Source organism: Rhinopithecus roxellana, chromosome 4 (assembly GCF_007565055.1).
Source record: "Rhinopithecus roxellana isolate Shanxi Qingling chromosome 4, ASM756505v1, whole genome shotgun sequence".
Taxonomy (NCBI): Eukaryota; Metazoa; Chordata; class Mammalia; order Primates; family Cercopithecidae; genus Rhinopithecus; species Rhinopithecus roxellana.
The window spans coordinates 8,206,156-8,231,865 of NC_044552.1; positions in this window are offsets into that span (position 1 = coordinate 8,206,156).

Sequence of the window (25,710 nt, forward strand, 5' to 3'; positions counted from 1 at the left end):
TTCTAGTTTGCAAGTGAATCACAGCATGGCCGGACATTTTTTTAGGTGTGAGTTTTCTTGTCCTCACCATTTTTTACTTGATGGTGGTGCAGGAAGGTGTACTCCTTCTGCCAAGCTGCCATATAAAGTATTGGTCAGAGGTCTGCTTGACTGGCTAGAATTCAGCCAAGGCTGGCTTCAGAGAGCAGTGAACAGAGCGGGTTGCCTCCTAAGCCCTCATGTTGACAGTGACATAGCTGCGCTGATGTAGAGGCTGCTTTCCCTCTTCCCCATTTCCACCCAGCCTCCTGGCTCTGTTTCAAAGATTCCCTTTTCCCCATCAAAATAAATATCTAAGCTTATAAAATACAGCTTCAGCCTAAATCCTGTCTTGTGCTCAAAGCCTTCACGTTTGCCTGCACTAATATCCTCTTCCTCCGAATCCCATCACAATCATGCTTATGAACCATAAAATGCTGGAAATGGGTGGCTAGTTGTCCAATGTCTTTCAAATCAGCATCTTCTACTGGTTCTTGAGGTCAAAACTAAGTCTAATGCTTCTCTGCTGTCTTTCTCAGTGCCTAGCACAGTTAGATAGATGTTAAATAAATGTCTATTAATTGGCTTTACAAAAAATAGTCCTAAGGGAGCACCTACAAAGATGTGGTTCATGCTGGCATCCTGAGACAAGCTAAAATGCTGACAATTTCCAACAGATTTCTGAAAATAGTCAAAGAAAACTTTCATAAATATTGTGGTCATGCCCTACTAATCAGCCGGCTAGAACTTTTCTTGGGATACATTTAAGTATTTCTTAAATAAAGAAATAATGAAGCTATGACTTTCTTTTTTTTTTTTTTGACATGGAATTTCGCTCCTGTTACCCAGGCTGGAGTGCAATGGCACAGTCTCAGCTCACTGAAACCTCCACCTGTTTCAACCTTCAAGTGATTCTCCTGCCTCAGCCTCCCAAGTAGCTGGGATTATAGGCGCCTGCCACCACGCCCAGCTAATGTTTGTATTTTTAGTAGAGACGGGGTTTCACCGTGTTGGCCAGGCTGGTCTCGAACTCCTGACCTCAAGTGATCCACCCACCTCAGCCTCCCAAAGTGCTGGGATTACAGGCATGGGCCACTACACCTGGCTGAAGCTATCACTTTCTTTCTCAAACTCTTCTATAGGGGAGGAGTGTGTGTCTTTCCAATGTTTTCATTCTTTCCCTCCAGAGACAAGGAACCCATCCCTCTGGACTCCTCACCAGTGTTTTAGGTTAGATCTTCATCTACACTCTGAAAGCCTCACCAGGACCTTCACCCCGAGTTGTCTTCTTGTACTTGCCTTTCGTTTCCTCTTCCTAAACCTCTTTGGAAGAAGAAATCCTCTTCCTCAATCCTCTTCCATGGTAGCCTTTTCCCTCATACTATCTCTGGAGTAAAAAAATGTTGAGAATCCACGTAGGCAAATTCTCCATTACATGTGTATGATTAATGACCCTCTGAAAAATAACATTACTGCAAACTATTTTATTTTAATTTGGTCATGGCCAACTTTGGGAGTTTTGTTTGGTTTGCTTTGGTTTGGTAGATCACAGTAGGCTTCAAGAAAATTGGAGTGGGCAAATAATTAGTTTTCCTCTGCCACCTTTTTAGCAGATAATAAAAAAAGCAAGTCCCTGACCAAATTCTCACACATGCAAACAAGCTCAGAACAGTACATCAAGCAGTCCTGTAAACCTGGTCCCAGCTCTCAGCTCTCTGTTTAGGTGCTCCAAGCCTGTCCTGGAAAAGGTCTGCTTACCACAGACACAGCAACAACTCTCGGCAAGATTCAAAACATTGCCATCTGCATTATCTCATCTCTTAACCAATGGCTGTAAGATTAACTGAGGCTCAAGCTAAAAAAATATCCCCAAAGGGAACAGATCCATGGTTGAGTGGATTCTGAGGTGCTCTTCATTCAAGAAGGAAGGAGGACCTCTAAGCTCTAATCTATGCATCTTGAATTCCTTTAATTTTGCCAAAGAAAACTAACTACCAAGACACAGATTTCATCCATAAAAACTCATTGTTTACACCTTACATAAGAATTAGCAAAGTAATGGTCGTTGAACAAGGAGGGCTTGTAAAAGACATGTCTGGCCTTTCTGATGTAATCCTGCCTGGCCACCCCATGAGAGGCGTTCTTGATTGGCACATAAAGTTCACCTAAGCTAAAGTAACACACAGAGTATCACACTAGATACTATCAAGTATTTCTTTCTTTCTTTTTTTTTTTTTTTTTTTTTTTTGAGGCGGAGTCTCGCTCTATCGCCCGGACTGCAGTGCAGTGGCCAGATCTCAGCTCACTGCAAGCTCGCCTCCTGGGTTTACGCCATTCTCCTGCCTCAGCCTCCTGAGTAGCTGGGACTACAGGCGCCCGCCACCTCGCCCGGCTAGTTTTTGTATTTTTAGTAGAGACGGGGTTTCACCGTGTTAGCCAGGATGGTCTCGATCTCCTGACCTCGTGATCCGCCCATCTCGGCCTCCCAAAGTGCTGGGATTACAGGCTTGAGCCACCGCGCCCGGCCTCTATTTCTTTCTTTCTAGACGGAGTCTCGCTCTGTTGCTAGACTGGAGTGCAGTGGCGCAATCTTGACTTACTGCAGTCTCTGCCTCCCCGGTTCAAGCAATTCCCTTGCCTCAACCCCCTGAGTAGCTGGGACTACAGGCACACACCAGCTAATTTTTTGTATTTTAGTAGAGATCGAGTTTCACCATGTTGACCAGGATGGTCTCCATCTCCTGACCTCATGATCTGCCCGCCTCAGCCTCCCAACGTGCTGGGATTACAAATCAGCGTGCTGGGATTACAGGCGTGAGCCACCGTGCCTGGCCACTGTCAAGTATTTCTAAGTAAGCTACAGGCACGATAAGCCTATAAACTAACACTTTATACCTAAAACTGCTTCAGAAAAATATGTTGCATCATTTTGTAAAGTAGGAAATTACCCCACTACCATATTTATCCTTTATATGATTTTTTAAATTTATCATTTTTATTTATTTATTTTAGAGATGGGGTCTTGCTATGTTGCCCAGGCTGGAATGCAGTGATTATTCACAGGTGCAGTCCCACTACTCATCTGCACGGTAGATTTTTCTTTTTTGTTTGTTTGTTTGTTTGTTTGTTTGAGACAGAGTCTCACTCTGTGGCCCAGGCTGGAGTGCAGTGGTGCGATCTAGGCTCACTGCAAGCTCCGCCTCCCGGGTTCACGCCATTCTCCTGCCTCAGCTTCCCACGTAGCTGGGACTACAGGTGCCCGCCACTGCACCCGGCTACTTTTTTGTATTTTTAGTAGAGACAGGGTTTCACCGTGTTAGCCAGGATGGTCTCGATCTCCTGACCTCGTGATCCGCCCGTCTCGGCCTCCCAAAGTGCTGGGATTACAGGCATGAGCCACCACGCCCACCCCTGCACAGTAGTTTTAACTGCTTGTATCTGACCTAAGCTGGCTCACCCCTCTTTAGGCAACCTGGTGGTCCCTGCTTCTGGGAGGTCATCATAGTGATGTTGAACTTAGTGCAGATGCTTAACCAGCACAGCGTCCTGCAGCCCAGAACTCCTGGGCTCAAGTGATCCTCCTGCCTCAGACTCCCAAGTAGCTGGGACTACAGGCTAAATGATTTTTTATAAGCTGGTTTTCTTAAAGTTAGGTTTACATGTGATGGAATGCTGGAACTGCACCAGGCAGGTGTGTGAGCACTCGGAGAGTTCCCACATGGGGTCCTCTGAACAAGTGATGAAGATGGAAGTTTGATGGCTGTGTAGTGACATAGTCATATTGCTGCTGGTGGTGAAAGGCCCTTTTAAGCTATGTTGGGCAGATAGGGACTGTGAATCCCAGCCTGAATCTCCACTTCACATGTGGGCCCCACTCTCTCCCCACAAGGGTTGTGGTTGGCCAGTTTTTTCCATACCTCTCCAGTTACACACTGAAAAGCCTGGAGGTCTTAAGCTTTTGATGTTCAATGACTACTTTGAGAATGTAGTGAAAATCTCTTCAATAAAATTGCATGTACGTACCAGCAAAAAGCAAATGTTAAGTATCATTTCAGTGAGTTATGGACCCCACCACCACCAGTTTCATCCTTAAATCTCCTAGGAATCCATCAAGGTGGTCAGGGAACCTCTGACATTATGACATCAAGAAAGTCAGTTAACCTCCCTGAGCCACTGAGTTTCATCTTCCATAAAATGTACTGCTCTCATTGTGCTACCTCCTACTCCATCACAGTACTCTAAGGAGGGAGTAAAATATCAATTATGGAAGTACATTGGAAAGTGTAGATTACTGTGTGAATGCATGGTGACTCTGTTAAATGAAAGTGCAACCCACCGGGAGGACCAGCTTCTGTCCTCTGGACCTTTCCCTGGACACACAAGATGTTATCTGGCATCTGAGTCTACTCATGTGCTTCTGTGTTTTATCAAAGCCAGAGAAGTGACACTGATTCCCAGGACTGTCCTCTACCATGATGGGAAAATCAATATACCTGTGGTGTCTTCTCCCCTCTCAAACATTGCCCCTTACTTTCAGTTTTCCTTCCTCTCCAGTCCTCACCAAGAGCTGTCGTTCATCCCTGAGCCCTTGAACTAGTGAATTAATTTACACTGAAAAGATAATGATTTTATATATTGTTTATTCCCAGCAGTATTTTGCATTTTAAAAGAGAAGTGCACTGTTTAGGCTACAGTGGATGCTGAAGAATGTACCCCTGATGATGGAATTCCAATAACTGTTGTACCAGGAGAAGCTATTTTTTTAGGAAGTTATTCAAATCAACCACATAGGCTATTTCGTATTCCCCATATAAGCCTGAAGGCTAAGTTTGCCACTCACTTTAACTTTTTAGTGAAGATGAGATGATTCTCCCATATCTAGGCAAGAATATTTTGAAAGGGGTGTAAAGAATTCTGCTCCTCCAGCTACAAAAAGCACAGCTTTTCCATGCAAAGAAGGGGGGAATCAGGTTTATTTCAATGCCTGTTGTGTCAAAACTCCATCCACACCCTAGAGGGGAAAACAGGTTCGGAGGACATGGCTCCCAAAGGGCTCCCATTTTCACCAGCTCTAGAGGGAGTCTTCCTGGCCACGCTGTGGTCATGGCACAGCTTTTGGGAAGGCGTATGAGGATGATCAAAGGACTGTGCTGGGATGGAAGACCTTCCCCTTAACACACCTCTCACCTGAAAAGCACTTGAAGTCTTAAAGTCAGAAGCCTGATTTACTTGTCCCCACCTCGCCTTTTTCCACTGTATTAGTCCATTTTCACACTGCTGATAAAGACATATCTGAAACTGAGTAATTTGTAAAGAAAAATAGGTTTAATGGACTCACAGTTCCATGTGGCTGGGGAGGCCTCACAATCCTGCGGATGGTGAAAGGCACATCTTACATGGTGGCAGACAAGAGAAAATGAGAGAACTTGTGCAGGGAAACTCCCCCTTATAATTCCATTGAATCTCATAAGACTTATTCACTATCATGAGAATGGCATGGGAAAGACCCACCTCCATGATTCAGCTACCTCCCACTGGGTCCCTTCCATGACACATGAAAATTGTGGGAGATACAATTTAAGATGAGATTTGGGTGGGGACACAGTCAAACCATATCACACGCTAACCCTCAATGAATGGAACAGACCTAAGCCCATGCTCTGTATTGCAGCCCTCACCTCACCCTTGTCTTACTTCAGGCTAATGGCTTGGCCTTGCCATTCTTGCTCACATCTAAGCATTTTTCCCATCTATGGCCTCTCCCTGATGAGGTCCCCCCTTCCCAGTCAAGTCCTGGCTGAAAGCGATTTTAGAACTTGCAGGTCCAGCTCATGCCCCTGACAATTCTGAGCCCACCCCTGCCCTTCAGGGGGAAAGCAGCACTCTTCCTGGCTCAGGTTGTCCAATCCTCTTAAGTATAGGCCAGCTCTGCCAATTCCTCACCATGAACCTATGTTCCAAAGCAGAGACTTATGAATTCATATTCTTTCCTTGAAACCAACAATTATGGAATCATGGTGCAGGACTTCATGTGTTTTTGAATGACTCAAACTTCATTTTTCATGTAATTCATACAAGAATCCTGGAGCCCTGGATTTCCTATCCACCCTCTATTTCCATTTTCTCTTGCTTCTCTTGTCCAATTTTTAATGACTCAGCTGGAGTTGAGACCATATTTGCTACTCGCGTTTGTTTGAACACTTAGGTTCTGTGAAAATATTTGCCTCCCAAATTCCCAATGATAGACAGATGTCCTAGCTCATTGCTGTTGCTTTTTAAGTATCTTGGCAGGGAGAGAATTGGCTTCACATTTCAAAGAATTCCTTTTCTGCTAAAAAGTTCTGGTGTCACCACACAAAAGCACTTGCAATGCATACCCACAAAATGGAGCCATCAGGCCCTCCTTGGAAAGAAAATGCAACTCTTCATTCTTTCTCAAGGTCCACTAATTAGCTCAGTGTCCTTGGGCTTAACCTCTCTGGACCTTAGTTTCCTTATTTGTAAATGAGGGATTTGTTTGATTTCTAAGGTTTCATCCAACCGTGACCTTCTATGATTCTATCAAAACAGGTCACAGGGAAGGAAACCATAATTTTACTTTGAGCACAGGGATTTTTGGAAGACTGTTACAAATCTGCAAATAGAGTTTAAGATCTCATCAATCTTCCTTTACTAACAAAATACATTACCATTCCTTATTCACTGAGTAATGGAAAATAGCCTTGAAGGGTAATATTTGAGGGGCCTGGGTGACAGCAGGGTTCATTTTCTTGTTTTTAGATCCCAAAGTTAAAAAAAAAAAAAACTATTAAAGCCAATTCCTCTCACCAGGCCAGATCCAGAAGTTGCCATTTCAACTGGGTCTATTTTGAGGTAAAAGGAGATGAATATGAACACATTTCAGTAGATGGAACTCATGCAAAAAGAGGGCAAGGTAAAGTTCCCCCTTCTGAAATCAAAACAAATCAAGAAAATCCATGATCTGTTACAGCTACACTTGACATGTTTCTGCCCGTGTTATTTGGGGCTCCCTTAAGTTCCAGATTTCATGGAGTGGGGGAGACAGAGTTGTCACTCATCCGAGGATTTCTCATGCACTGCGCTGCTAGTTGGTGAACAAAGCTACGACTGTCACTTTGCTCCTACAGCCTCTGACTTTCCAGCATAGCTCTGAATGTCTCTGCATGGAGAAGGACTACTTCATGAAAATGTCCCTGATCATTTTAACTGCACCATGAGCCACACGAAGGCCAAAGGGGGAACTATAAAGTAGTTAGCTGCAGAAATTGGCCTCCTGCCTGGAGGTTATTTGGCCTCTTCTCTCCACCTTTTCCCTAGATGCTGAGTCTCTGTCTCTTTACTGTTCCTTTGAGTTCTTTCTCAAACCCATGTGCTGTGCTTCTATGAACCAGAGCTAAGTGGAGCCCAAGGATGTCAGTTTCATGCAGCACTCAGAAGAAATTGCTGATTTTAGCTCTGTCCTCTTACAGAGTTACAGTCACACAGGAATATTAAAAAGCTTTTTGGCCCACAATTCAGTTCTTAACCGTCACTCCTTCACATATCCATTTTCTAATGAAAAACAATCTGGAAAAAAATAGCTGGCTGTATCTTCATTTTGTTTTTTGTCTCCTACGGAAAAAAATATATAGTTTTTCATTTATTCTCATTAAGAAGGGTTGGAAGAGGCTATAGATTTCATATATGTATATTTAAACTTATTGGACTTTTTAATTCTCTCTACCCAATTATTAGTTTGAAAGGGTTAGAAGAGGTTCACTGACAACAATCCAGTTTATGAAGGTCTAGAGAAACATTCCATATGGGAAAAATAAGGTCAAGCAAAAAGGAAAATGTAAACTTCCTCTACCAAAAATAGGGAAGGGGCCTAGAAGAAACCAAATGCCAAGAATATCTTGAAAGAAAAGCATTCCCAGGCAGCGAAAGGCATGCACACACAAACATGCACACACACACACCACCCATATACACGCAAGCGTGCATGGATGTAAGGACACAAAGACACACATACACACATATATCTGAACCCAGTGGGCTTGTCCAACCATTGGGAGGTGTGTGTCACGAGCTCCTTTTGTTCTTGTCCTTGATAAACTGGTAATCTTTAAGTTCTGCTGCAAAAGCAAAGATATGGAAGGTAAAACATGATTCTGTCATTTTTTTTTTTTTTGGAAAAAAACAGAAATCCCTGAATGTATGTCTGTTGGCTTTATACCAAAGATGACTATTCATTTATTCAACAAATGTATTTTTTGGTAAGCATCTGCCATATTCTGGGCACTGTGGATATAGGATCGTAGAACACTGGCCATGACGGATGGCGCTCTCCTGTCTGGGGAGTAAGGTGGGCATAGAAAGAGATAATTAGAGTAAAAATGGTTGGTATGGAGAAGGATTATGTACACCCTAAGTGGCAACACAGAAGAGAGAACAACCGTCTCTGCTAAGGGCTCATAGTGGAAGAAACATTTGTGCTAAGTATGGAAGCAGGACAGAGACTCACTAAGGAAGCTGGAAGGGCGTTATTGGCAGAAGGAAGGGCATGAACACCATCACAGAGATGGGGAACAGCATGGTGTGTTCTGCACACAGCAGGGGATCCCACAAAGCTGGAGTTTAGATGAGTCAGGTTTTGAAGGACACGATCGACCATCATGCTGAGGAATCTCAGCTTTATGGCATAGGCAATGTGGCAGCATCAGAGGACTCTCTGTCTCTCTGCCCCCCACAAGCATAACTGTTAATTTTTGGCTTATGGATTTGCTTTGAGATTTATGCTGCTGCAGAGTTTCTTTGGTGATAATAAGAAGAAGGAACCGGAGGTGTGTGAGGCAAGGAGGCAAGTTAGCGGCTGCAGCCGTGCTCCTTGTAAGAGCGGAGGAAGAAAGTCCTGGCTTGGGGAGTGAAAACAGAAAGGAAGACTCACAGACACAGGCCAGGAATGACCCAGACCACACTCGTGTCCTTGGTCTCCTAGATTATTCCTATCAGGGGTCACCTGTGTCCCTCCCACCCAGGACTGTGGCATGCCTGTGAACTCTTCTGGGAACAGCTGCCAAGTCCCTGTTGTGGGGGGCCAAAGAAGATTCAACTCATCACTCTACAGGCCTCCTGCCTGAGGGTCTGAACAGATTTAACCACCAGAGCTCAGGCCAGATTTATGGAAACGTGGTTAAAGGGGACATCAGTAAGAATGGCTGACTTACATATTAATTTTTTCTTTTAAGCTCCAACAGACGTGGCATACTATTGGTGCTCAACAAAAGCTTTTATGCTGGGCATGGTGGCGCATGCTTGTAATCCCAGCTACCAGGGAGGCTGAGGCAGTAAAACTGCTTGAACCAGGGAGTCGAAGGTTGCAGTGAGCCGAGATCACACCATTGCACTTCAGTCTGGTGACAGAGCAAGACTCTGTCTCAAAAAAAAAAAAATATATATGCTTTTGAACGAAATGAGAGGGGTGGGCTACACAAGTAAGTTTGGAACTGAGCTTAACCTAAGTCTACAAATTTGCCAGACAAGCTTTGAACCCTGCTGTGGGGGCCTATGTGCTGGGCCTCACCAGAGATATTCTACCTGCGTTTTTGTGACTGTCCACATCTTATTTCATTTTAAGAAAAATTTCTCCAACTAAGACCAGATCATTGCTAAAGCCCTCCCTTTCTTAAAACATCTCTGCAGCATTAAGACATCAATGAACTGATTATCAGTGATTAATATGCTCTAGCAATTTGTGTTTAATGTATTTTTAATCCACTTGTGACTGAAATAAAAACCTTTCTCTTCCCTTATACTTGAGAAAAGGGAATTCTAGAAGTGGCCTTGGTTTCAGAGGAATGAGGCTGCCAACATGGGGTTTTATAACTGGTTTTATAAATATTATTCTACCCTGTTTCCCGGTCCTTCAAACAATTAGTGATACCACTGTGGCTTAAAATAAAAACCTCTTGGCTGCTCTCTGACCCTCCCTAGTCACCCCCAAACCTCTCTAGGGGACTTGGACTTCCAAACCAGAATGACTTCCTCACCCAACAAGCAATGGGGGCTGGATTTTTCTCCTCTTAGGGTATCTTTCTAACTTGTTATTTCCATAATTAACTTTAATTACTTTCCTCCTCCTCCTCTCTTTCCACACAACACCCTATTTTCATTCTTTGTGGGGGTGGTAGACCTCCAAGCTTCTGGCAACTCTCCCTTTGACCAAGGTCCCCAGGAAGAATTTCCAAGGTCAACTGAGGGGGCCTAGGAGAACTGTGTGGAAAATGAGGCTTAGGAGATGAGGAGGGGCTGGGAGAAGGGGAGGAATGAACTTTCCAATGGAAAAAAGACTCTAAGAACATTTATTCCAAGTTTTATTTCATAGATGAGAATGCTGAAGCCTAATGAGGTGAGGCAACTCACCCCAGGTTGCCATTGTTGGGGGGTCTTGGGGACATGACCCTATCAAAACTGGAGGCAGAGTTGAAACTGAGTGTCCGTCATTGGCAACCTGAACTTCTTCTTGTCTGTTTTAAGGGAAACATGGCAGCTTACTTTTCTGGAACCTCTAGCTCACATCTTCACATTCAAAGCCTTTGCCTAGCCTGGCCTATTTTGTAGATCCAGCTACATGTTCCGGCGGGACCATCACTCAGCACTCTCTGCCACAGTGCTCAGGACTTTCCAGGGCCCAAAGGCAATAGGAGATTGAGAAGCTCAGCCAGGAGAGAAGGGCCTTGACCACCCCAGCAGACAGCTGCACATTCTTCTCCTGTGCCCTCCTCTCTCCCGCACGCATGAGTCTTCTTGTTTCACACACGTGTTTTGAACACAGCAGCATCTCTCACTCATTTATTCACGAATTTTACATCACCCTGTGCACTTCCCAGGCCCCCTGATCCCTCATACCTTCCCCAGCCCTAAACTCAACACAGGATGCAAGAGAAATATGCACTCAGACGACACACAGGCAAAGTCACACGTGCACACATACATCCCAGAGAAACCTAGAAAACAGTAGGAAAGGACTGCTTTACAAGGGCAATTATTTTCTTTTCTTTTTTTTTTTTTTTTTGCTTATATTAAATGTTTCTGGAGTTCATTTGAATTACTAATTCCATTTGAATACCTAATAACACAAATAAATGCCTTTTTTCTTTTTGAGACAGGGTCTCGCTCTGTTGCCCAGGCTGCAGTACAATGGCACAATTATAGCTTACCACCATCTCAAACTCCTGGGCTCAAGCCATCCTCTTACACCTCAGCCTCTGAGTAGCAGAAACTACAGGTATGCACCACCATGTCCAGCTATTTTTTTAAATTTTTTTGTAGAGATGGGGTCTTGCTATGTTGCCCAGGCTGGTCTCAAACTCCTGGCCTCATGCAATCCTCCTGCCCCAGTAAATGTTAGTTTTAAAACTTCTATGCAAAATGTGTTTAATGGGCACAGTCCCTCCCTCATATATATTTCAGCCACTCATTCAATAAGCTTTGGTTTTTACCTCATTGCCAGTGTAGTGCTCAGGGTAAGAAGAAGACGAGTAGCTTGTTTGTGTTCTCAATCTATCACTTATCAAGGAAAGAATACATTGAAGATATCACTTAAATTAAGTCTAGACCCAATCCGGATATAAAAATATGATTACAATTTAAAAGTATGCAACAAAGATTTCTCAGTGCCAGCTAATGATCAACATGTGACAGGTGGAAATATACTACGAAAGAAGCCTCCAGCTCCACCATCGAGTCCTTCAGGGCACACAGAGTGAGGGGCTTTGACCTGGACAAGGCATGACTAATGAGGCAATAAGGCTCGGCTGTCATTCTGCTTATTGGCAAACACGCCAGAACTCTAAATAAACAGGTCCTTCCTGGGAGTCAGCACAGATGGCTACAGGCTCGTTCAAGCCAGACCATCACTGCTCGGATTATTTTGGAGCTATTCTTTGGGAACTTTCCTTATAACCAGTTTATCAGCCACATGGGAACATTAGCCACTTGCCTCATAGTCTGCTTCAGAATTAATATTTAAAAGAAAGGCAGGAAGCTAAGTGTTGGGAGTCTCACCAAGGGGTAAGGGCGCAACAGATGCCCAGTGCTAAGGAAGCCACTGGGCCCAGACAGTGTGAGCTCTCTCAGGGCTGTCACGGGGCCAGGCATCCTCTGGTGCCCAGAGCAGTGCCTGACACACAGTTGGTCATTAATAAATACTAGTAGAAAAAAAATTGAGAAAAAAATGCAGCAACATTATGGTCAAATCCATAACCCACATATGACACACTCACTTATCCAGACCAGCCAGGTGCTGGGCTGTTCCTGCTGAAATGAAAAGAAAAGGGGGTCTCAAAGCTTCTTTCTTCTCTTTTCATCTTCTTTTCTAATGAACATACAGGGTCAGGCTCAAACTGTTAAAACTCTTCCCAGACTCCACGTTTATAATCACATATTTGACATGAAGGCAAAGGTATGTCAGACTCATCATCATAGACAAAGGCAGTCAGGTTCAAAGTCAAATGTTGAATGCTCAGGCCAAAGCCTTCAAGTCCAGGCAGGCGCTCAGGGTGGCTGGAGACCTCGCAGGGCCCTGACTTTCACACCCACCTGGCTGCTCAGGGTCAGGGGTTTAAGAGGGTGTCAGCAGGAGACAGACCAGGTCACCATGCATTGGCCCTGCCTTCCAGGTGAAGCAGACACTATCTGCCGAGCGGCCCTGCCTTGCTCCTGCCTTGCTCCTGCCTGAGGCTGAGTGGCCCACATTCCTTTCATTCAGCTCAGGCCCATGGAAACCCTCCTTGGCCCATCGTCTCTGCCGGGGACCTCTAGAATTCACTGCTCTCCAAGCCAGGGTTAACAGGGCTTTCTCCAACCCTCCATCCTTTTTTCTAAAAGAGAAGGGGTTTCGCCAGGCGCGGTGGCTCACGCCTGTAATCCCAACACTTTGGGAGGCTGAGGCGGGTGGATCACAAGGTCAGGAGATCGAGACCATCCTGGCTAACACAGTGAAACCCCGTCTCTACTAAAAATACAAAAAATTAGCTGGGTGAGGTGGCGGGCGCCTGTAGTCCCAGCTACTCGGGAGGCTGAGGCAGGAGAATGGCGTGAACCCGGGAGGCGGAGCTTGCAGTGAGCCTAGATCGCACCATTGCACTCCAGCCTGGGGGACAGAGCAAGACTCCGTGTCAAAAAAAAAAAAAGAAGAGAGAAGGGGTTTCAGAAGATATTCCTCCCTGGGGTGGGGTCAGGAGTGTGGGGAATGGATAAGGGAGTGAGCTTTGTCCAGACAATCAAGATCTGCTGCTCTATTTCAGTTTTTCTGAAACATGAACAAGGAATGCTTTTTCTCCCCCAATTCAAACTGCACACACCTTATAAGAAAACAATGGCCTGTAGGTGTGTCATTTCAGCAGCCGGCTGCTTTTGTACCCCTGGAAATCCCTGAAGTGGGCAAGCTGGTCATATCCCTTGGGCATATAGCAATTTTTATTGGTAACTCTATCAAATGGAATTATTAATTATCTTATTGACTACATTCTATCAAGGGCTAACCATACTCCAAGCCCTGAGCTGAAAGTCAATTATCTCATTTAATCCTCATGAAAATCCCGTGGAGCAGGGTTGATTCCAGTTTTACAGAAATAAAGATTAGGTGTGTAGGCAGCCCCTAAAATAGACTGACAAATTCACAGTCTGATGGAGCTCCAGGTGTAACCAATGTATATTGTTACAGGTTGGTTTTCAGAGTTCACTGGGACTCGGGTTTTTTCTGTTTTTTTGTTTTTTGTTTGTTTGTTTGTTTGTTAATTGTTGGGAGACATTATTATGTGAGCAGAAAATAAGATCTGAGTGGGCAGCGTGTAGAGCTGTGATCCAAAAAAATTCAGAAGCCTGGTTATTAATCTGACACCTGCGGAAGCTGGGCATGGCTGATACTTGACTGCAAGGTCAGAGCCTGAGCCGCCTGGGAGGAGCGCAGGCCAGGTGTCCACTTCCTCTACTCAAAACTCCAGCTCTCTGACCTCAGCTTCTCACGCTCCAGCCCAGCCTCCCAGGGATGCCTTGTGATGCTGGCCTGCCTGGGGCTGACTGTGTGGCAGCCTGTGTGCTAGGAAGTTTCTAGGACCCACAGAGAGTGAGGATATGTGTGGCCTTATTCACAAGGACTTGCCCACACCTGGCACATAATAGATGCTCAACAAATACTTGCTGACTTACTGATTCCTCCCCAGGGCCTCTCCTTGGGTAAGTGAGAGCAGCCCCCCTTCATCCTGCATTCCTGAGCTGGGCTTACTCAGAGACGCGGTGCTGTATTTGGTCACCAAGCATCACCTCCAGCTGAGTCCAGCAGAGAAGACAACAAAGTGCACAAGGAACCTCGTGTTGGCCTCCAGCGACTTCTCCCAGCCCAGGCCTGCTCTCAGCCAGGCTGTACTGACAGCTGCATCTGCCAGGGCTGGGAGCTTTGGGGGTGTGAGCCTGGGCCCCCACAAAACTGAGGCCCCACCCAGGACTTGTCCTGGGCACTCTTAGAGCAGGCATGTTGGCGGCTGCCTCCCCTCCTTCTCTGTCTCCAATCCTCTGGGTCTCCAAGATCTCATCCCTGTAAATATCTCGCTAAGGCATGCATGGGCAACTAAGGTAGAATATTTACATTTTGAAAGCAGGACTCAAATCTGAAAAACTCACACTCGAGAAATGCAGCTCTGATGTGGGGAGAACGTGAGTGAGGATGGCTTAGCGGAGGGCAGGAATCCTTGCCTCACTTCCCTCAAAGTCAGGCACTGTCAGGAATCCCCAGGAGTAGCGACTCAAAGGCTGATGCTGTGCCACACCCCACAGAGGAATGTGTGCAAGGAGGTCCCAGTTATTGCAGCCTCGCCAGAGAGATGCCGGGCTGTCAGTAGCCTTTTGCCTAAACCACCTGTTTGAGAAGAAGGGAGTGTGTGTGCATGTGTGTGCGTGTGCGCGTGCGTGTGTGTGCGTGCACATGTGCGCTGTGCTGCTCCTGCTAAAATAAAAAGAAAAGGGGCTCTCAATGCCCCTTTCTTCTCTTTTCATCCTCTTGTCTGATGAACACAGAAGTTAGGCTTAAACTATTAAACTTCTTCCCAGCCTCCGTGTTTACAAGCACATATTTGAATTGTATGTGGGGGGTTAGGGGGCGGTGGGAAGAGAGAGAGAAGAGAAGGAAGAGAGAAAGGAAGGAGTAGAGGGGAGAGAAAGAAAGATAGAGAAGGTTAAGCAAATAGTTTTAGGGCTAGGGCCTACTGTTCAGCAGCCACCCTGGGGAGCGCCGGTCTTGGGCACAGAGAAGATAAAAGCTAAGTACCTCCAAGGAGCTCACGGGCCAGCACAAGGAATGAAACGTCAAAGCAGAGGCTGTCATTCGAATGAGCCAGGTCTGACGAGACCAGTAGGGTCAGACTATGTCTGGGACCACAGGGACAGGATAATCCACCCTTAGCTTGAGGTTTCAAAGCAGTTTTCCCAGAGAGACTTCGCTCATGTTAAAAGATATATTTTTGGCCTTATATTTTGGCCTCTGATCATTTAGTGGCGAAGATTTCCCCGACCTGGCTTTCTTCTACCAACACTCCGTAGAGCAGCTGTCTGTTCATGCCTCTGTAGTATGAACGCACCCCAAAACCGGCCATGGAGGGCTGAATGCCTCTCCAGCCTGGCCCACAGAGCTTTTCTGGTCCAGAGGTGTAGATGCCATGGGGAGAAAAAGGCTCAGTGTCAGGGACCAGAGGTACAGGGAGGAGAAAAGGCAAATGCTTGCTGCATCTTGGGAAATGTTTGCCAACCATGTTGTCCCAGACGCGGAGATGACAATGTCATCCCAGGTGGAACCTGGACTTTTAGACACTCTGGGGGACCCTCTTTAGGAAAAAGAAATAAAAAGGATTCCTCTTACAAACTGTCAGAAACACAGGACTTACGTAGACATTGACGGGTTCTTTGCAGAAAGCAGGCCACTGCAGATGAGGGGCCCTCAGGCTTAAGCTTCCTGTGGCCCTCATGGCAAACCCACCTCTGCTCAGAGGCCAAGAAATGGTCTTTCTCTGGAGGAAAGAACTGGGAGCCAGCCCACCCTGTGTAACTTAATCATCTGTGAACTGCACAGGCAGAATGGCAGCTATCGAGCATCCCCTGCTTGTTCCCATGGGTCACTAGGAAGACGTAATCTTATTTTCAGAGCACAAACTTTCTTCAGCATTTCAGTTTGGCATCTAAAATTTTCACAGGAAAGCAAATGACAGCACTCGGCAGAAAACAAAATAGCCCTCCTATTACATTTTTATTGCTGTTCTAATGAGCCAAGGGCACAGGATACTAGTTTTTAAACAACGTAACAAAAATATTTGCCCTTAATGAAGCTTGTGTTCTCTTTCTTTAGAGGTTAAAAATGTCAGAGATTTGAACATCTGACATTAAAATCAGCAATGTATTTACTGCTTTTGTTCCCACCTAACATACAGTGTTGCTAAAGATTAGGAAAAAAGAGTCTGACCAGCAAGTGGAAATTGATCAGGTTTTTCATCATCACTGTTACTACAGCGACTGTGGCTGTTCTAACATTACTCACAATAATGGTAACCAGTTCTCTGTAAGACTTCATAAGTGAGATGAAAATCACATCAAGTACCAACCTAAGCAGAGTTTGGAAAACAAAACATACTCGAAATGGTAACCCTGAAGAGTTTTTCCCTCCAATATTCATCCTTTTCTCCACACCTGTGTTCCTTAGGGAAGCAGCCCTCCACAAGACACAGTTCTGCCTGGTCACAGGTAGGCAGACATCATTGGGGGAAGAGGCCTAAAGCCCAAGGGCAGAGCTTTGTTAGGAGACAGCTCTTCACTCTGTAGTCCTCTTCCTTCTTCCCATTCTCCCTACTGGATAGCCTGGGGGTGTAGCAGTCACACTAGAAAACAAAGACAGGCAAGTATGAAGGAGAGCCTTCTGTGCTGGGCAATGGGAAGACGACTTTGAGCAATGGGAGGGTGCCATGTTTGGGTCACACACCAGCCCTGTCCAGGCCTCCTCTGATGATTCTTTTCTGAGATAAGCATACCTTTATTTCTTTAAGCCACCATCAGAAATATCAATAGTTCTGATACTTGTTGCCAAATACATTTCTAACTAATGTAAGAGAAAGAAAGAGCCCGGTCCCCTCTAATTCCATCATAAATATATTAGCAAATTATGGGACAAGCAAAAGCGTTCTGTGTTCTCTAAGCTTCCATTTTCTCCTGGGTAAAATACATAACTGTTCTTGACCTCGTTGTGGCATTGCTCTGAGGATGAAATGATATATGTGAGAACACTCTGAGAACTGTCAACTGCATATGATTGTCAGTAGCAGGTGCCATGCTAGGAGCCTAGTCTGAGTGCCCATCTTTGCTTGGGTGTTAGGATCAGCCACTAAAAGATCTAGTTTCTAAAGTCTTCTTACAAAAGACTTCTCTGGCATAGAAGTGCCCCAGAGATAAAGGGCCAGCTAACACAGAAATCAAGTACAGAAACTCAGAACAAATATGAGAGTGAGGGTCAGAGTGCCCCCCACTAACAGTGTCAGAGGAACCACAGAACTGGTGGATGATGAGGAATTTTCTGGTACAACCCTGCATTCATTGCCTGGGGCTACCGCGACAAATGATCCCAAGTTGGGTGGTTTATTTTATTTTTATTACGTATTTATTTGTTGAGATGGAGTCTTGCTCTGTCACCAGGCTGGAGTGCAGTGGCGCCATCTCAGTTCACGGCAACCTCTATCTCCCAGGTTCAAGTGATTCTCCTGCCTCAGCCTCCTGAGTAGCTGGGACTACAGGCACATGCCACCACGCCTGGCTAATTTTTAGTAGAGACAGGGTTTCACTATGTTGGCCAGGATAGTCTCGATCTCTTAACCTCATGATCCACCTGCCTTAGCCTCCCAAAGTACTGAGATTACAGCCACCGTGCCTGACCTATTTTATTTTTTTCTTAAAGGCCAGTGCAACAGTATTGGGTACTTCAAAGCAAAGGAAACTCATTTCTTTCATAGTCCTGGAGATCAGATGTCTGAAATCAAGGTGTCAGCAGGGTTCATTGCTTCCAGGGGCTCAGAGGGAGAATCTGTTCCTCTCCTCTCTCCTACCCGCTGGTGGCTCCCACAGTCCCTGGCATTTCTTAGTAGCAGATTCATCACTTCAAGCTCTGCCTCCATCTTCCAAGGCTTTCTCCTCCCAGTGTCTCTGTGTCTGTTCCTTTTTCTTTGTCTCTTACAACACCCCTCACTGGATTTGGGGTCCACCCTAAATCAAGATGATCTCAATTTGAGATTTTTATCTAAACGACATCTACAAAGATGCTTAATCCAAATAAGGTCATATTCTGAGGTTCTGAGTGAACCTAAATCTTTTGGGAGCCACAGTTCAAATCCCAAGATTATGCCTCGGATATTCTTGGGTCTAAGTCCTGGGTAACAGGCTCACATCCTTGCAAAAGGGGAAGTGTGGGTTTTCCTTTGGGGGCCTAAAGGGTCTGTGGTCACTGAGAGGTTCTCACAGCCTCCAAAGGCACAGCTGCAGAAGGGAAGTTGCTGCAGCAGTAGATGAGGCTGGGAGAGAGGCAAAGCCAGCAGCTGCAGCTCCGGGAAGGGATGCACCGCCTCCCCTGTATGGCCCTTTCCCTACTCACCTGACCAGCCACCTGTCTGTCTTGTCCCAAGTTCCAGAACAGTCTTAACAGGGTATATCAAGTGCACTCAGTCCTTCTCATCCATCCCCACACCCCTCTACCTGCCTCCCAATACCCAGTTCACAGGGCTTCAAATCATCACCATCTGCTTTTGGTCCAGCCTGGGACACACAGTCCTAGGGCTGCCGCTGAGCTCCAGGAATCACCTGAGTCATAGCCCCTCCCCAGCATTGTCCCCACGACAGAGGTTCAGGTTCCACAGCCTCTTCACACAACTCCCTAATCCTGAGTCCACTGAGCACCTCAGGAGAGTGAACTTCTGTCCTGGCTTCTATTTCTGAGCCTGCCATGTCATCTGAGGAAGCTCTCCAACATGCTGTGTGAGGACTCCCGCCTCGCTCTCGCCAGGCTTCTTGGATCTCACCCCTTCCCACTGTCTTCTGCCATCGAGGCGCACACACACACCTTGCAGAATGCTGAGTGAAATAGAAACATAAGGAGAAGGCTCATAGGACTCAGGCAACCTCAGAGCTCACATGATTTGGGGAGAAAAGGAATCTATAATTGTACTAGGAAGCTCACAGCAAGTGTCAAGTGGCAGAATAGACATGAAAGCCCCAGAGAAAGTTACGAGAAAGGAATTACCACCTCAGGCATGGCAAAGGTGGAATTTGATTTAATGAAGAAAATCTTCTCTGATCATTCTTGGCCATCTTGTTACACTTCCAACAATGTCATATGGCTGATGATTCTCAGTCTGTATCTCTAGCCCAAGGCTTTCTCCACAGTCTCACAACTGTTATCTGTAGCCCAACTGGGCATCTCCACCTGGATGTCTCCCAGGACCTCAACCTCAACACGACCAGACTTGAAGTCTCTCTCTTTTTTTTTGAGATGGAGTTTCACTCTTGTCATCTAGGCTGGAGTGTAGTGGCCCGATCTTGGCTCACTACAACCTCCACCTCCCAGGTCCAGGCGATTCTCCTACCTCAGCCTCCTGAGTAGCTGGGATTACAGGCGTCTGCCACCACACCCAGCTAATTTTTGTATTTTTAGTAGAAACAGGGTTTCCCCATGTTAGCCAGGCTGGTCTCGAACTCCTGACTTCAGGTGATCCACCCACCACAGCCTCCCAAAGTGCTGGGATTACAGTCATGAGCCACCGCACCCGGTCAATCTCTTTTTCTTCCTCCTTGGGTACAGAGCGTTGCTGGCTTCCCAAGCAGATGTCTAGGAAGCACCTTCAACAACTTCTTTTCCTTTACCCTCTTATGTGATCACATAGGCACAGAATAGATACATTTAAGAGAAGGAAGAGAGGGAAAAGGAGTTCATGTTGTTGAGCCTCAGTCACTAAATTCTTAATTAATTCAGAGGCTCAATCTGCCCTAGGGGACAGAGAACCAACACTGATGTCGCCTGTCTCATATGCTTCCCTTCTTCCTGGCTAACAGAATCATCATAATTGTGCTAGCGGAGCAAAGTACCCAGCTGAAACTACTGGTAGATTTCTCAACTTCCTTCACCACTAACAGCAGCCATGTGACATGATGCTGGCTAGCAAGCTGCAGGTAAATGTCCCCAAGAAAGAGGTCCCCTTCTCAAAATAAAAAAAGCAAAACCTCTCTGAAAGAAAGCCCTTTTGTTGCCCTTTGCACCTTTGCGCTGCCCTCATTCCTGCTTACAAGGAGGCAGCCATCCTGCAGCCACAGGGGAACAAGCATGACAATTGATTGGCAAGAGAATGGTGCGTGGAAAGATGGGCCGAGCCTGCATCCATGATGTTGCATATGCCTGGATGGCCCATTCCTGCGTGCCTACCTGCAGACCTCTTTTTGTATAACACAAAATAAGCCACTCTGTGTTTAATCCACTGTAGTCAGGTTTCTCATTATTTATGTTCCTGATTTCTGTCATTATTTTATCACTAGTATTCATATATATGCACACCTATGTATATCCTACAAATTCTTCAATGATCCTTCACAAAACACAGGGAATGTCACAGATACTGTGCTACTGCCTAAATTTCCCCCTTCAAAAAGGGAGAATTTACTGCCCAATACTGTCACTCCTTGCTATGGTTTGGCTCTGTGTCCTTGCCCAAATTTCAGGTCGTCTTGTAATCCCCAGTATTGGAGGTGGGGCCTCGTGGGAGGGGATTGAACCATGGGGCCTGGTGTGTGGTGATCGAATCACGGGTGTGGATTTCCCCCTTGGTGCTGTTCTGGCGAAAATGAGTGAGATCTCATGAGATCTGGTTGTTTAAAAGAGGGTGGCACCTTCCCCCTCTCTCTCTTGCTTCTGCTCCCGCCATGTGAGATGCCTGCTTCTGCTTTGCCTTCCATAATGACTGGAAGCTTCCTGAGGCCTCTCCAGAGGCAGAAGCCTCTATGCTTTCTGTATAGCCTGCAGAACTGTGAGACAATTAAACTTCTTTTCTTATAAATTACCCAGTCTCAGGTATTTTTTATAGCAGTGCAAGAATGGATTAATATAGTCCTCTTTGAGAGTTAACTTTACTCAAGAGAGATGCTCACTCAAGGTCACCCTCCCGCCTTGGAAAGCACATTGCCAACAGCCAATGCAGGATATCTATGTCTGGTCCCCTTCCCCTAACTCAGATCTCCCTGATGGACCATGCCCCTGGGATTAGCTGAGAACTCTGGTGACTGCGTCACACCAACTTTTCCCTCTGCCCTCATGGATGTTGATCCTGACGGCATTCCAGAGTTAGGCAAATCTCCATCTCAGCATCTTCTTCAGGGACACCAACCTGCAAAGAACCACCCTCATAACAAAACGTGAGAAAGGCAGTCTAGCATGCTCACGTTAAGACATTGTCAATTTTACAAGGACAGAGCTTTTTTTCCCCTCTTAAACAATCAAGTATAAAATAACTTTGTCAAAATAGCATTAACACCAAGCCAGAGCTCATGCATGTCCCATAATGGCTTAACAACCGGGGCCCCAGAATGACTTCTTTGCTTACCATGGGTTCTTTCAACTTTTTACTACTTGGCTTAAACGTTAACAACCTATTGTCTGATTATTTTAATGGACTTTTAAGTACTGTTGCCAACCCTCCTGGAAAAGATCTGTTTGTGTTAGCTATTCAGGCATGAATATTGGAATTTGAAAACAAAGAACATGATCTAGTAAGCTCATGAGACTTATCCTTCCAGAGGCAAATGTTCCCCGTGTCCACACACTGTCCCACAGCAGATGTGCCCACCCTTCTACTACTAGAGTTGTGTTTACGCCAGATGTGTTCTGCTTAGGGCTGGGGTCAGCATGTACATTTGTGTCTTAGATAAAACGACTTAGTGCCAACGTGTGTCTGAGTCATGGAGTGGTGAATTTGGATTCCATACCACCCAGGCATGCTGAAACTCTGGGTAGGTGTGGAAAGGGTTGTAAAGATATTTCAGAATGTCACAGAGAACTGTGAGCTCTGAGAAAACTCTATCATGAGTTTAGTGCAAAGTACTTGAGCACAGGAAAGCCAATCAGAGGAGAGCGCAGTTTGGCCCAGGGAAATTCCGTGAACAGAATCCTGAGATGCCTCTGGGCTTCGGTTCAGGTAACTTCAACACAGAGGAGAGGTTGCAAAAGAAGGTTCTTCACCTCAAAATTGAGTCTGGAAGAAATCTCAGGGAAAGATGTTGTTGTCACATTAAACAGAACTGGAAACAGCTGTAAAAGTTGGATTTTGCAGTCAATCTGGGGATTTTTTTCAGTTCTATCAAATAACAGAGAATCTCAGCTGGAAGAGCACAAAATGAGCGAGCGGTACATCATCGAAGGGTGACATGGAACCTAGGGACCCAGTCAGAGATACAGAAACCCTCCAGGCCCTAAGTGGAAGCAGGAAGGGCCCCCACCCCCAGTGTCCTGTGTACTAGAGAGGGGGCTGAAGGGCAGGAGTCTGGCTTACTTGGAGCCAGCGACTCTTCCCTTTCACACACACCGACACCACACCAGTCATTTCATTTGTGTGAGTAAAAAGCCCAGATCACCATTTATTCTGTCCACAAATCGCACAAGACAAAGAGCACAGATCCATGGGTAGAGGGACAGGCCCACCCATGCCGAGAATGGGTTTTCTTCTTGCTCAGAGCATCTTTAATGCTAACTCAGACACACTGGCTTCCCCAGGCCCACACGATGGCCTTCCTCAGGACTGGGAGGCAGGACAGGGCTGCTGCTTACACAGAATCCCACAGAATAGTCCCTGGCGAGGTGGGCAGCCATGGACAAGCCTGCTATGGGTTGAATTGTGTCCCATTCCCACAAATTCATATATTGATGTCCTTGTTTGGATGAATGGAGGCAAGATGGTGCACTTCCGGGTTCTTCATCCCCCCCCAACTTTTCCCGCGCGCACGAAAATGCAGCCGGTGCCGGGGAAGGTGCAGACCAACTGGGCATGCGCCAGGTGACGTCAATCCGAAGAGACCAAGATTTACCTGGTCGCACCTGTGGAACGCCCCCTGACACGCCCGTGCCCCGCCTATTGCCCTCCCACTCCTAGAAAAGCCGCTCCGGAGGGACGCCACGCGCAGCCTTCCTCAGTCCTCCACTCCTGTCGGGATGTCAGGACTGCGGGAACTCCGTCCGAGAGCCCCACCTGGGGGCTCTGTCAGCCTTCTTTGCCGGAGGCCGACAGACCTCTTCCCCACACCTTAGGTGACCAAAATAAACTTGCAGTTTTGCTCCTACACTTGCCTACTCGCTGGTTCTTTTGTACCCGCTCTGGTGGTCTTAGAAAAACAAATCAGTCCTAACCCCCTAGGACCTCAAAATGTGACATTTGGAGATACGCCGGTTAAGAAGGTAATTAAGGTAACATGAGGATATTCAGGTGGGCCCTCATTTACTATGACTGCTGTCCTTATAAGAAGGGGAGACGAGGACACAAACACACTGGGAGGACATACCATCTATAAGCCAAGGAGAGAAGCCTTGGGAGAAACCAGTTCTGCCCAGAGCTTCATCTTAGATTTCCAGCCTCGAGTCCATGGTACTTTGTGATGGTGGCCAGAGCAGACCAACAGCCTTTCCAGACAGAAGTCTTAAGAGACTGCTGATTGTGCTTGGGATTAGGGGGTCATGTGTTGGTATTGTTTACCTTATCCCCCCAGGACCTAGCCCGGAGCCTGGCCTACACGATACTAAATTCATTGTGTTTGAGAAATCAGTGAAAGACTTGGGATGAACCTTCCTGGGACAGAAAATTTCCATGTGGCCTCACTCTGCTACACGGCCTTCCCTGAATGGTTGTCAAGAATCTTGCTCTGTTCCAAAAAGCTATAAATGCATAGCAGTAGTAACCTGTCAATGATTATAAGCCCAGGAGAAGAGGGGAGGGGGTAACAAATACTTTTTATTTTGTTTTCTTTCAGCCCTCAGCACAATTGCCTTAGGTCGGTCAAGGCTCGTGATTTCTTTTTAGGAAGGTAACTATGGTATGGTTCCACCATGGCTGGTAGGACAAATCCATGTTTAGTAAAATTAGTGACATTCAAGAATTTTTCTCTCAGGCACTCATGGCTCTAGCACTGGTCCCATTTTATCCCTCCCAACTTCTGTCAATGGTTCCTCCATTCTCCCATGGCTTAGGCTCAGACCCTCAGAGTCATACTGGTTTCTTTTTTATTCTTGAATCTCTAAATCCAATCAGTAACAAAATCCTCTTCCTTTTTCCTTCCCCATGCCTCTAGCTTCTTCTTCAGATCCCTCAACATTACAACCCAGCTCATGCCTCACAACATGGGAATCCTCAATGATTCCCCCTGCCTCTAAACTTGTCACTTCGCTGTGTGATATTTTTGCTGCAAACCCCATCTGTGTCAAGCCTCAGAAACTCTTTCCTGGGACCCTGGGTCAAGAATAATGAAGGTGTATCTTAGTCATTTAATACATGGAAGCCATGGTTAAGAAGTTTTTAGAAGGAGGGAGAATGAAAGGCTAGGAAAAATTGCTAGAAATATCAGCTACATTCATCTACAACCACTGGGGCTCTTCTAGAATCAGAAAGCACATTTCCAGCTGCTACTCTACAAAATACAACCAGCTTCACCTTAGGTTGTTGGACACAAGAATTCAGCCTTTAGAACATGCCAGAGTTCATAGGTAAACAGTTACTAATCTTTCCTGCTCATTTATTTTTGCAGGAATTGTCATAAGATGGGGCAGGGTTGGGGAGAGAGGTGGCATGTGCAGGCCAGAGGGACATGGGGAGAGAAGGAGACTGCTCCCAGGAACACAGAGTTATCGCCAAGAACTTTAAGTCTAACCTTCACCCTGTACGGTTCAGTGGCTTGCAGGCTGAGAGAAGGAAAGCGACATCTGGGATTTAGTCCATATGAGACACTTGACCTCTCAGCTTCATGCCTCAACAGGTTTGGTGTGGGGCTGAGGCCAGAGAAGCAGAGCAGCACATACAGTGCAGGCGAATGTTGACAGAAAAAATATTCATATATTCTTCTCTAGATGCAAACTACAAATAGCCTACCCTCCAACAGGAGGTCTTGTGGTAGATTTCCTGCTTATATTAATGTTTAAAACATATGAGTCTGTTCGGTTTGGTTAGCTGTGGGAGGATGAGTTCCTGGACAGCACTGGTGGAATATAACCATCCTTCTCTGCCTTGGGTTTTTTTTTTTTTTTTGAGATGGAGTCTCACTCTGTCGCCCAGGCTGGAGTGCAGTGGCGTGATCTCTGCTCACTGCAAACTCCGCCTCCCGGGTTCATGCCATTCTCCTGCCTCAGCCTCCTGAGTAGCTGGGACTACAGGTGCCCGCCACCACACCAGGCTAAATTTTTTTGTATTTTTAGTAGAGATGGGGTTTCACCATGTCAGCCAGGATGGTCTTGATCTCCGGACATCATGATCCGCCTGCCTCAGCCTCCCAACGTGCTGGGATTACAAGTGTGAGCCACCGCGCCCGGCCTGGGTTTTTAATGAGAAACCATGGCCATGTGTGTGCCATTGGAGTTTCTGAAGCTGA